Below are 14534 nucleotides of genomic sequence, written 5' to 3'. Positions count from 1 at the left end.
GTTTTGGACTGAAGCGCGTAGAACCTCTCGGCCACCACGGCCGGCTAATTTTGGTGCTCTCAACCAAAATCATGCTCAACTTTCACGTACATTAACCCATGGATATAATACACTCGAGACATTGTTTTCTTCTCTCTCGATGAAGTAGTTCATAGGTTTAAAAACTTAGCTCCGTTACCTTTGCTCTTTGTCCACGAAACTCAGTTGCTAAAATGTCAGCGTTAATGCACTTGATATAGCTCTTCCAACACGAACGCATGTGAGAAGGATTTCAAAAAATTTATTTATCTAGAATGGGAAATGCAAAACCTATGGAATCTACGCGAAGCACAGGAGTAAATTGCTTACTGACTTATATTAAGGTTCATTTTATATGTCAATATATGAATACACACTGACACAATGCTTTTCGACATTCTAAAATGGCTAGTAGCACCTATTCCGTCACCTGTATACCTGCGACCGCATGAAGACCTCGATTCAGTGGGAGCAAGGAATGAAAATATAAGCCTTATAAAAATAAAAAAGAAGATGCAGTACTGTGGAGGACAGGCAATCTTCTTTAGTTCACATTTCAGCAACCCTGGCAAATCAACATCTGCTGTTCGGTAATGTTCAGTACCATGTTGCTCCATCCCTTATAGATTGTACCATCCTTCGCACAGTGCGACGACAGCTCTCAAGAGATCATCCACAGTATGAGGAGGGTTCCTTTTACGACGAACTGTAGATATTAGCTGGCCCCAAGGAAGCTCAGTGAAGTTCGTGTAAGCAAACAGTGCATGCCATTCCACTCACTTTCTTGCTGCTTCCTAAAGCTAGGCTTTCACGAATTCGGCGCGGGAGCGTCAGTGCAACTTCATCCTGAAAGAAGATCTGTCACCAAGTTGTTAACTGTAGTGCATGACAGTGGGTTAGAGAATCCTGGTACGAAATTACATAGTGCTGAGATTACCTATGAGAAACGACGGACGTTCGTACTTGACACCCGACCAGCGAATGACAGACCCAGCGAACTTCTTAATTCGCAGGACTGAATATCTGTGTCATACCTACCTGCTTCTGTATTCCTCTACGATAATCATCATCAGTCAGACAATTCCTGCACTGCGTTATGAACAAAACAACGTCGTTGATAGAGGTCCCTTTCGAACTGTTCCATCGACCAGCTCCTTCGCGCACGTATTGTTGTTCGTAATGGCAACAGTTGTGGGCCGTCTGAGCAAACACAATCGTTTCAGTTACATCCAAAACGACAGCGCGTTCTCCTGATACACTCTCGTACGGATACCTAAGAGCCATGACACGTAGGTAGCGGTCGGCGGCTGGTGTTTTTGTCGGCGGGTGATTACTGCGAAGAATATGTTTAATGTCTCATGTCTCGTGAGAGTCGCCGAATTTTCATGGCCCTGGTGCACGCAGAAAGCCTTCCGTACTGATAACACTTCTTGTCCTAAGAAGCGCACGTGTGCACTGTCTGTGCTAGAAATAACCCTTCCAGGATTGTTCACAGACGGAAAAAGGCGCAAAGGTCTCACTGACCAATTCACCACTAAAAGCTCAGTGCGCATTGCTGAACTGAAAGAGATTTAAGCATTACGTTCTACTCCATTAGACGCGTGGCTGCATGTAGCGATATCCTCTGGTTAAATAAGATTAGGGAAAGGAGTTTCTTATGAAACAAACACAAACTATTCAAGGTTTTTAACATAGCTGTCAATCAGCGACTGTTGTGAAATACAAAATTTTGATAGTGGTTACGAAGCTTGGTTGGTAGATGACATCTTACGAAGCTCGGTTGGTAGATGATATCCTCAGAAAGAAGACTGGCAAGAAGGGTACTACACTTGGTTCTTTCATCAGCGTCCCAGAAGAATAGGAGAAAAAATTCTTCTCAATTCCATTTTTAGGTCCAGTGTCATGCCAGATTCAAAGGTTGCTTCGGATTAAATACATATGTAATAGTGCCTTTTCTACAAATAACAACTTGAGAAAAAATTTCATCTATAATTTAAAGTCAACCACTAGCCCTCTGCAGAATTCTGGTGTTTAGAAGATTTCATGTGACACTTGCGGTGCCTATTATATTGGTCAAACAGGACGTGCCTTTTTAATTCGCTGTAAAGAACATTTTCTGAGGAAAAACGGTTAGTGTTCCCCCAAATCTTCTTTTGCAGATCACCTGTTAATCACAGGGCACTCTCCTAAAGGGGTTGAGAAGTTGGAAATTTAGCATATGGAAAAAAGGGAGTAAACTTGATAGTTTGGAGGAGCTGGGAATTTTCAAGCACTTACTTTCGAAAGACGGACTATTTCTCAAGGAGCAGATGCAGTTGAGCGGAAGAAGTTATTTCAATGGTATAAAGCCGCTGCTTGACGAGATCTAACACTTTGATGTGCCAACTACGTCTTGCAGATTCAGAGATACGTTTTTTTCTGCTTTTTGTGGCTCATATATATAAATAAATAAAAACTGTTTGGTTTTTATAAAGTGTCTATTATAGCAAGCAGTAATGTCATTTAAAGGATCATTTCATATATGTAGTCTTTATGCATTTTTTCTGGAATTTTTGTACTACAGCCAGTCATTCATTGTTGTATTTTATATCACGCAGTATCCCGCTATTGTAATTACTTCATGTACGCCGTTCATTTCCCTTTCTGCAGTTACGAGAGACGTTTACAAAATAGCTTGTTTTACCAATTAGACACCAGATGGCGGTATTGTCTTGAAGTTGCCGTGGCGCACAAGCCACATGATGTTTCAGTTTTTTGTTGACTGACGCAGAGGACACATGGCAGCCCCTAGCGGCTTGCACCTCTGTTCCATTTTATTTTAATTCTGACTATCTGACGCTGTCAGGTATGACCGCAGCTTTCAAAGTTTTTGGTACGTTATGCTGTAACATTTAGTTTTAATTTTGTCCGAAGAAGGTGTCCCTTGTGACACCGAAACCTAGGTTACAAATTAATTGTGTTCGCGACTGAGGGCTGTGTTTTCCAAAATTTTGTACAAACTATTCAAGTCAAGTAGGTTGTGCAAAACGTATTTTAGCTGATGTTTTCAGTGCCCCCAAAAACAAACGCTTATATAACTTGTAAGCAACTATCAAACGTAGTTTGCCTGTGTATAACAGATTTTTAAAACGTGTAGAAGTACACACCACACTTAGAACAGCAGCAGCTTGTGGGAGTACATTCCACTATTCTTTTGGTAAAGTACTAAAGTAGAACCAACTTGCCTTGTCTGTTATTTTAATATTCTCCTCAATCTACCTCTCTGTATAGTTTTTTACTGCCAAAACAAAATTGTTCGCTAACCCTACAACGAAGTCCAATCTCTCTTCTTTGCGAAAATTTGAGGAGACAGACAACTGATGGTTTCTTCCAAAATAGAGTGTGTCATGGTGCAGACACAGTTTTTAAGTAACGCAACGGTGATGTAGTTGTGTAACTGTTTATGAATACAAACGAAAGAAAATGAGAGGACAAATCGTAACGCTGGTAGAAACACGATGCATGAATACGAACGACACCCGCGCTTAATCTCGCAACGCGTCGGATACTTGCGCCTCAGATTGCGTCAGTTGACACGCCTCATAGGAAGCGACCATCTGCGACCGCTTCCGACAGTCGAAGCCAGGCCGTACAGCCGTACACACCATGAGGGCACACGCGCTTTTGTTGCTGCTGCTTCTTCTGGCAATTGCTACATCATCTCCTGGCGTTCCCGTGGCGGCAGCAAGTTTGCAACCGCTAGAACAAGAACCACCACAGGAACATGAGAATGTGGTTATACTTAGGCCGAGGTGCAGGGATGGCCAAGTTCTCGTCGGGAATAAGTGTCGTAATACGATGACTTTAAAATTAGGTACGTAACTATCGTATTTAGTATACGCTTTCTGACATCGCGTAACTGAAATATGTAAATGTGTCACCAGATAGCGTAAGCAAAGCTGAGTCGTGGACACTATTTGAAACTTATCTTTCCATGTATGGAGATGGTATTTGTTCTTTCGGACGTGTCCGAAAGAACAGATACCATCTCCATATATAGTTAAGGCGGATGCACACGCATTGCCCGAACTCTTACGGGACTCGGTAAGATTGTCTGCCGCGAATAATGGGTGTAGTGGGCAGGAGCACTACGAATGCAGTGTGTGGACATTAAGTTGGGAATGTGGGTCTCACGGTGAGCGTGCAAGGGATAAATCCCCGCAGTCGCACTGTCACATGGATAGAGCGTCTGTCATGTAAGCAGGAGATCCTGGGTTCGAGTCCCGGTCGGGGCATACATTTTCTACTGTCCCAGTTGATATACATCAAGGCCTGTCGACAACGTAAGGTATTGATTTAATCATCATGTTATCTTTACATGTGTGATTACCAAATTTGTAGTATGATGACTGTTCTACTCCAAAGAACAATCATTCAGCGAAGCACTGTTAGAATAAAGAGTGCGTTGTCAGTATGCTATTTCTTACACGTCATGGTTTAGGATAAAATAGTCTGATTTTTTAGTAGCTCTTAGACGGCACAGGTCCGCCGCGAAGCATTTTTTACTATTCTTGTACGAGAATAAATTTTTGGGGTCAGTTCTAGCCTCTGGTGACGCTTTGTACTGCCATGAGTTACACCACCAGAATTGGTTCAAGCGCATACGACAGCGTATATATGTTCTATGCGAATATTTTAAAAAACAATGAAATGATTGACATGAGATAAGTTTATTTTTCATTGTTTATGTAAAAGCTTAAATGGTGGCATTCGTAGCATGGAATACATAAAATACATTAGAAAATGACGATTCCAGAATACATTTTGAGCGTACTCTATCGACTGTGGCGTTTATGACTAAAGTCTTACTAAGGAATTAGGGAAATTAAAAGTTTAGATTGCAGAAGGTACCGCTCATTAAATACAGCAGCTGGTGAAAGAGTAATTAGCACAAGAGGATGGATACCATCCACAGTGGACGATACCACAGAGGGACTACACAACTTATTTCGTCGAACCAGTTTATTTTCTGTTAAACCGAAAGTACCATGTAGTTAACCCTAATTTATATCTACAGTAAGTGGAAAAAAATGCGGGGTACAAGGTTCAATTATGAGTCTTACTACTTACTCAATATTTCAGTAGCGGCTTGTAAGCACACATCTCCAGTTTCCTCGCCAACGGCCAATGTATACGGAAACGTTTCTACGTTTACATCCACAGCCGTACTCATCTAACCACTGTGGTGTACATAGTAGGGCGGACATGCTATTGTACCAGTCATTACGTCTCCTTCCCATTACATTCACATATGGAGCGTAGGAAGAATGGTTGCTGAAATACCTCTGTGCACGCCGAAATTACTCTAATCTCGCCTTCGCAGTCCATTTGGGAAAAATACATAATGGGTTGCAGTTTTTGCATAGATTGATCACTTTCTGTTCTTTCCTCAAACTTTGTAAGTATGCCTTAGGGTAGCGCACGTTTATCTTCAAACGTCTGTCTGTTAAATGTTTTCAGCTCCTCCGTGACGTCCTCTAATAGGACAGACAGACTTGTGACCATTCGAGCTGCCCTACTTTGTGTACGTTCAATACCTCCTGTTAGTCCTATTTGGAACTGGTTCAACACAATTGGGGAACGTTGTAGAACGGATCGGCCGAGTGTTTTGTAAGTCATCGAACCTTTGTGACCCTTGCTTTATATATCCCTACAAACTGATACATCCATGTATTTGTGTAGGTTCGCCGCTTCCAACTCTAACTGATATTGTCGTCACATGATACTACGCCTTATTTTTTCTCAAGCGCAACATTATACATTTTTCGACATTTAAAGCAAGTTGATAGTAGTTGCACCCTTAGAGGTCTTCAGAAGATCTCACTAAATATTTGTGCAACATTTTCCATTTATTATTTCATTATAGATAAGTGTGTAATTTGCAATTTGCGCAAAGTCTGATGTTACTATTAATACTGTCTGCAAAGTCATTAATGTGCATCGAGAACAACTAGGGATCTAACACACTTCCCTGTGGTAGCCCTGGAGTTAATTGCACATCTGCCGATAACTCTCCTTCCCAAATAACATGCTGTATCCTACGAAGAAATTTCGTCCGATACCCTATGCTTTCATACTTTCGATAATAAGCGTAGGTGTAGTACTGAGTCAAATGCTGCCTCAGAATTCAAGAAAAACTATATAAACCTGGCCACCTTGGTCCATGGCTTTCGCGATGTCATGTAAGAAAGGTGCGAGTTTGGTTTCACATGATTGATGTTTTCAGAATCAATGCTGGTTGGCATGCTGCAGCTCACTCTATTCGAGATTTTTCATTACATTTGAGCCCTGAATATGTTCTAAGACTTTAAAAAAATAGACGTCAAGAATATCGGACGATAGTTCTGCGGATAACATTCTCTGCCTTTCTTCAAGACTGGTATAATCTGTGGTTTTTTCCAACCACTGGACATGGCTTCGATTTCGAGGGATATATGGTATATTATGATTAAAAGAGTTTTTCTGTGATGGTACGTTTTCACCACTGACAGTTTTTACTGCTATCTGTGATACTACTTTCACTTAATCAGTTTATCAAATCAAGTTGCCTTCTGCATTTGAATCCAAGTTTAAGTTTGCTAATCTTACATCCGATCTCTTACTTTCACTATCCACGTTGGACTTCACGAGCGCTTCATTCCAAATCAGGTTTTTAGTTATGATTTAAATTCTGAAGTATAATTAATTTCCTTGCTTGTAAGAGCGCGTTTATATGCTGATCGTATGACAAATTATGTAACACTCTCGTTTTCTAAATGGCGGCCAAAGAAACCTCGGCGGCCAGATGAACACAGTTGTTCTGAGGAAAGCAAATAAATAATGTCTCTACCTGCAGGCACTCTATTTCTTTACAATCATCAGGGAATAATTCTCTAAGAGCTACGGTATTTTGAATGCGTCCGTTTACGTCTTTGTTTGTTAGTGTAAGTTATTCTAAGAAAAGCGGCGACAGTAAACGTATAATTACATCTGTTTATATACTAATATTGGCGAAGATTGCAAAATTCGTAGAGGATGACGCAAAAGTAATCAAGCTTTGTATTACTTAAATCAATACAAGAGCAAGAAATGATTGACTTTTCATACAGGGAACATGTATGTAGGCCAATGACTGGTTTCTCTTGAGGGCTGCAAGTTCAGCCGGAAATAATCTGAGAATTGCCTGTACGTGTCGATGTGTGTCGTCGTCCCAATGGTCGTAGTACCACCAACCAAGATAGGAGTCTGAATGAGCAGTCTGAGTGAAATCGGTTAGCATACAGCGACTCTGAGCTCTTACGGGACACACTACTACTACATTGAGGAGACTGTGAAGCGGTTATATAGATGGGGATCGTATGCAGCACTGAATGAGTACCCGACCATACAGAGTAGGGCCGTCTGTAAAATATTAATATAACGATACATTTTCCAAAATTTCAACAATTTATTGTTATATCGAAATGGCAGTCGTGTGCCGATATTTTTAAGTTACACTACTGGCCATTAAAACTGCTACACTAAGAAGAAATGCAGATGAAAAATGGGTATTCATTGGACAAATATACTAGAACTGACATATGATTACATCTTCAAGCAATTTTGGTGGGTAGATCCTGACAAATCAGTGCTTAGAACAGCCACCTCTGACCGTAATAACGGCCTTGATACGCCTGAGCATTGAGTCAAACAGAGCTTGGATGGCGTGTATAGATACAGCTGCCCATGCAGCTTCAACACGATACCACAGTTCATCAAGTGTAGTGACTGGAGTATTGTGACGAGCCAGTTGCTCGGCCACCATTGACCAGACGTTTTCAAATGGTGAGAGTTCTGGAGAATGTGCTGGCCAGGGCAGCAGTCGAACATTTTCTGTATCCAGAAAGGCCCGTACAGGACCTGCAACACGCGGTCCTGCATTATCCTGCTGAAATGTAGGGTTTCGCACGGATCGAATGAAGGGTAGAACCACGGGTCGTAACACATCTGAAATGTAACGTCCACTGTTCAAAGTGCTGTCAATGCGAACAAGAGGTGACCGAGACGTGTAACCAATGGCACCCCATACCGTCACGCTGGGTGGTACGCAGTATGGCGATGACGAATACACGTTTCCAATATGCGTTCACCATGATGTCGCCAAACACGGATGCGACCATCATTATACTATAAACAGAACCTGGATTCATCCGAAAAAATGACGTTTTGCCATTCGTGCAACCAGGTTCGTCGTTGAATACACCATCGCAGGCGCTCCTGTCTGTGATGCAGCGTCCATGGTAATCTCAGCCATGCTCTCCGAGCTGATAGTCCGTGCTGCTGCAAACGTCGTCGAACTGTTCGTGCAGATGGTTGTTGTCTTGCGAACGTCCCCATCTGTTGATTCAGGGATCGAAACGTGGCTGCACGATCCGTTACAGCCATGTGGATAAGATGCCTGTCATCTCGACTGCTAGTGATACGAGGCCGTTGGGATGCAGCACGGCGTTCCGTATTACCCTCTTGAACCCACCAATTCTGCATTCTGTTAACAGTCATTGGATCTCGACCAACGCGAGCAGCAATGTTGCGATACGATAAACCGCAATCGCGATAGGCTACAATCCGACCTTTATCAAAGTCGGAAACGTGATGGTACGCATTTCTCCTCCTTACACGAGGCATCACAACAGCGTTTCACCAGGCAACGCCGGTCAACTGCTGTTGGTGTATGTGAAATCGGTTGGAAACTTCCCTCATGTCAGGACGTTGTAGGTGTCACCACCGGTACCAGCCTTGTGTGAATGCTCTGAAAAGCTAATCATTTGCATATCACAGCATCTTCTTTCTGCCAGTTAAATTTCGCGTCTGTAACACGTCATCTTCATGGTGCAGCAATTTTAATGGCCAGTAGTGTATCAACAGCCGTAATACAGTGTGGCCACAGCAATGTATGACCGCAATATTGTCCGCATATCATTAAAGCTCTGTATAGCTTTCCCCACGACCATTAGTTGTCCTAACAGACCTGTGAGGAAGGCCAGTAATCGCTAAGGATATTGTTGGTACTAAGAAAAGTTATTCTAATGTGTTGATGGGTGGGAAGTGTTCATAAACTACATCACAGCAACATATTACGCTTTTTGGTTGATTTGAAGTTTTGTAATACCTATAATTCTCTAAATAAAACATTATCTTAAGGTAAAACAGGTCATTTGCATCTACACAAGAGCTATGCTCACTCCATGAATGGAGAAAATATCCAGTTACTACTGAGTTCGGAGACACGAGATGTTGCTGCTTTGTTCATTAACTGTTTAACTGTTCATATCCGTTTACATTCGTTGTAGTGTCAGTATAATTAATTACGTTAGTGATCATGAAAGGAGGCCGTCTCTTCGAGCACGTTCGAACTAAGATAGCAGAGGTGCTCCTTGTTTTACCCGAGCAAATTTAGAGATTGCGACTCTTATAACCAAACCAAGTCACATTCTGTAGAAGAAAGGGCGCACGCAAGTCAAACTATCGGACGAGACTAATATAAAATTACAGCGATAACAGATTATTTGAGTGATGATTCGGTTGCATCATTCCAGGGCCTCCTTGATTAGTTCTTATTTCTGTGATTCTTGCCAACACACTTTTGAAAGAATAACGTGGCGGTAATCTTTGTCATGTAGTACCGAAATCATACTGACGCTGACTGAATAATTATTTATTGGGAGTAAGAATAAGCATCAACATAAAATGGACAGAAAGTAAACATTGATAAAATACATTGCAACTAGCGTTGTGTTAACACACGTTACTTGTTTCTCATCTGCCGGGTTTCGTCGTGTATTATCTGTTCAAATTGTTTTATTTCTAGCTGACAGTGTGTATGAAGGTCACAGTATTTCGAGTTTAGTTTATTCATTATGTCCTGAGCGAAGGCTCTCTGGTTCTGGATGAGGTGAAGCTGGTACACGTCAGTCGACTACTACCCACGAGAATTTCTGGCTACTGGCAGCATTGGCGTTCTGACAGTACAGTCAGTACATGCGTGTACCTTAGCCATCACAAAGTAACTGAACAGTCGTCACATGCAAAACTAGTAAGCACATTACACTATAATGCCAGAAGTGTGAGGACAGCACAACATTTTAGCCCTGCGCCATCACTCCCCTCCCGACTGTCTGTGTGTCGGTTTCAGTGAAATTAGTACTTGTTCACCAAAGGTATTTTAATCAAAATTAATACACAAAATGTAAAGGGGAAGTAGGTGCCAAGGAATAACTGGTGAAATTACACACAATTTTCAGTAACACTATTTATTCAAATTTGGTGCAAGACTTTACGATATTAAAAAAAAACAATCATTTAACGAATAAGTCACAATTTACGATAGGTAAGGACTTTTAAATCATTAAATTATTATAAAAAATTTCACGCCAGTAAAAGGCAAGTATAGGCAAGCAATGTAACGTATACAACGCGACGCTGTATAATATTTCAAGCTCAGCTAAATTACAGGTGAATTTCACTCCATTAATAAATGAATACAATTTTAATATAAAGTTTCACTTTTGGACAGACAATTTTCCCATTTGGTTACAACAGCCGTAGCTACCGCCGCCCACAACAGCCTCACTCAGGCTCATTAAATGGCGCAGAATCTAACTTGTCTCCAACATATAAAGACAATCCTGCTTACAAAAGTTCTCAAAATAGAAAAACCAAAACGCATGAGTCATGCACACGAAAGGTGGGGGGCACTCACAGTTAATAACATTAACATTTCCAAAATATATTAAAAAAATTTTACAAATTTCTGCCAGTTAACTTACGGCAAACACCCACGCTCGCAAGGTAGGACTTACGAACTTGTACAATATTCACCTTTGAAGGCAACAATTTCTACCCATAATGAAATGGCAAACTGTTCCATGGCAAGAAAACACACTAATTACCAACAACCTGTATAAAACACATAAGCTCGTTGAATAAAAGCCTAAAGAGGTATTGAATTGGAAAAAAACACACAACAGTTTTTGCTGACTAGAAACAACATAAAAAATTCACTATGGCGTACATTAGCAACCTTGCTTGATTATAGCCAAATACACATAAACACAAATTTACGTAAGTTACAGCTTCCAGATGAGCAGGAATTCGTTGTGCAATTGACTACTTCTTACCACGAGGCAAAAGGAATTTTTCTTCTTTCTTAGAGTACCTTTTACACGTGAGTTTAGTAATACTAGTTATGGCAGGCGAGGGAATGGATCAGGTCCTTGTGCCTTGCATTTTATAGAGTACAGCCATTGATGCCTTAGACTTTCATAGACATGGCAGAGGCTAACAGTCGAATAACCCGTAGGTAAGCTGGGAAGAGAAATAAGCAATCCGAACCACAGATTTACTCTGACTCCCCCCCCTCCCTTTCGTCCTCAAAAGGGGACAAACGGACAACCCTTTCTAATATTAACACCTTCTCGCGGATGGGCAGACGAGAATGAATGGCGGAAAACCCCCAAAATATACGGCTGCTATACTTAACAAGAATAAGTAAATTGAATTCAATTAAACTTCATAAAATCTGTTAACAATCAATAGTCAACTTCTGGTGCGTTACGACTCCCAGGGCTGAACCAACGCATCACCCCCAAATGCTCTGCCGAGCCGCCCGCTGCCAGCCGTTTCAACGGAAGGCGCGCCGATTTTCAGAACCTCCTTGCCGGTCGACTGCATACGGCCGAACTGCAAATTAGGGCCCTTGCGTACCATCGCTCAGGAAGATTACTTTCGCGACGAGCAGTTAACGTCCCATACCACGGAGCCGTTGCTCGCGTCGCTTACGCTGATGCCGCGGTCTGCGTGCTGTCCGTCTAGCACCGGCAGAGAAGTCGCTTCTTGACGCCCCGATGATGATGAGGGAGACACCGAAGCTTTCATTTGCGACAACGGCGCCAGTGCCAGAAAACGGTGGGGGACTGCTTCACGCTACGCTCTGCGGCGCGCTTTTCAAAGTTAACTTTACTACGGCTCATTCAGCAGGTGGGGCTTGCTTGTTCGGCTCCCCGCAACCAGCTGAAAACTCGGACAAGACATTGTCAATGAACTATACTTGTGGACGCTGTATGAATATTGCATGCATCTTGAATTGCGATGTTAAAAAGATGCACCATACAAATAGATGTGCTTTTGTTTTACAGAACGGCGATCGACCAAGGAGCTAGAAGAACCAGGCGATGACAAATGGTCTCTTAATCAAAAATTTTCTGAAGACCGTGTACAGTAACTACCTTGGAGTTTCCCGGCATGTGCGAGAATCTCCTGCATCTCCATCAACAATCTGCCCAGTTCCTGTTATGTGCTGGAATGTATCTGAAAGTATTTACGCTCTGAAACGCCTGGGATTAGATATGACGTTTTATTACTCTTTCTATGTATGTCCATAAAAATGTCTATTATGTATGCCTGTAATTAGATAAATATACTAGAACACACACTAAATGTTCACTTAAATATTAATTATGATTGAAAGCTATTTCAGGAACAGAAATGAATGGATGTTGATGGTAAAATTATGGCAGTCAATTGAAACGGTCCCCTTAGAAAAATTTATGAATTACTGTGCTGATGAACCTCTAACATTTGATTTTCAAACAGCTGAGCAGAACTGAATGTACTCCGACATTTCGCTCTTTACCTATTCTGATCAACACTAAACTGACAGCCAATATTTTTAGCTCAACGGAATCTGACTTTCAATAATCCCTACAAAAGAATGGCCCCGTCTAACATTAACCTATACCTTTCACAAATCACTTACCTCACAAAAATCTTCGTTACTCAAACTACTGCAATACAGCGAGTGCCACTACTGCCAACTAAATAAAAGATTCAAACTACTGAAGGCACTAACTACTGATAGGCATAGTTAGCAAATGAAAGATTTTGATAGAGAACAAACAATGTATTTACCTTAATAGTGTTCAAAAGGCATTATATATATATATATATATATATATATATATATATATATATATATATATATATCAGTTCATGAAATCCAGTCTTACAAATTTACTGTCCCTGTCCAGATCATCCGCTATCAAAACTCCGCCATCTCACTCCCCACATGCACCACTGCTGCCGGCTCACCTCCAACTGCGCAACGCTACGCACTGTTAACAGCCAACTGCCCAACGCTACAATGGTGAGTATTACAACAATGCCAACCAGCCACAGACTGCACACAGCACAGCCAGTGATTTTCATACAGAGCGCTACGTGGCTTTACCAATAAGAAAACGTAAACAGCATACTTACATAGCCCCCATGCTCCCCACAAAAAATTTTACAAACAGTTTTGGGCACTGGCCAATACATATTTGTTAAAATTTTTTACAATTCCAATAACATAGAAATCAAATGCACACACTTATTGATACAATGTTGGTCAAAGGCTAAAATATTCTCACAGTCCATAAAGGCAGTCCTGATCGTTCATCACAGTAAAATTCCAGTGTTTTTCTCAAAGTCTGAGCAGTAAAAGAAAATGCACACGGAAGTAGTGGATTTCCATGCAGTCTTGAAGAAGTAGTGTTGTCCTTCCAACGGAAAGATAGTGCTGACTCTTGACATGCAGACAGGTAATGGGCCACAACAGAGCAAGTCAGTCGAAGTTTTGAAGAATATTGGTAGGTAGGTAATCACAGAGCAGACCCACTGTAGTCCTGGTAGAGATTATGGTATTGGTGGGCCACCAGAGGTGCAGACCCACTGCAGTCCTTGTAGAAATAATGGTACTGGTGAGTCAGCAAAGGTGTAGACCCACTGTAGTCCTTGTAGAAATAATGGTAATGTTGGGTCATCAAAGATGCAGACCCACTGTAGTCCTTGTATAGATGGCCAGCAGCCATCTGTTGTGATAGTGCGGGTGCACAATCACCATTGAAGAGTCTTGCGGATATTATAGAAAGTCCATAACCACCACTTGTGCACTCACAAAGTTTTTGGAATTGTCCTTAGAACCAGCAATGCTGTTAACTAGTCCCTTGCTGAATTATTAAGACATGTGCAAACAATAGCAGTCCCTTCTTCTCACATATTGTCCATATACTATGACCAACAGAAACGTATGCAGTGAAATGTAACTTACAAGTTACTTAATTTGATGAACTGGTGTCAATTAAAATTTTATAACATAAGAATACAATAACAAAGGTACAAAATACATCATTAAAGAACGTAACAGTACAGATAACATTCGTAGTAACACAGGCTTTACAAAAGAATAGAAATAAACATATACATCCGTGTTACAGGAATTATGATATAAGTAAATACATAAAAGATCAGAATAGCTTTTGAAACATCAGCTTCACACATGAGCATTAAAACAGAACAGAATAAATGTCTAAACATCTTTACAAAGAAAATAACATATTATTAGAAAAATTCTTATTAGCTAAACACATAAAGACAGGAAAAACACAAATTCACATAGTGTAATAACACAAAAATACAGGACA

General features: G+C 41.1%; 1 long non-coding RNA gene across 1 annotated transcript; it reads left to right on the top strand.

Annotated features, from left to right (window-relative positions):
- Window positions 1-3602: 3602 nt before the first annotated feature.
- On the top strand, window positions 3603-12510 carry LOC126175518 (uncharacterized). Its single transcript, XR_007535586.1, has 2 exons — window positions 3603-3871; window positions 12210-12510. It is a non-coding gene; the product is annotated as an uncharacterized LOC126175518 (long non-coding RNA).
- Window positions 12511-14534: the final 2024 nt, after the last annotated feature.

Source organism: Schistocerca cancellata, chromosome 3, assembly GCF_023864275.1.
Source record: "Schistocerca cancellata isolate TAMUIC-IGC-003103 chromosome 3, iqSchCanc2.1, whole genome shotgun sequence".
NCBI classification, from domain to species: Eukaryota; Metazoa; Arthropoda; class Insecta; order Orthoptera; family Acrididae; genus Schistocerca; species Schistocerca cancellata.
Note: the sequence above shows the minus strand (reverse complement) of the source record. Positions and strands in the feature narration are given on the sequence as shown.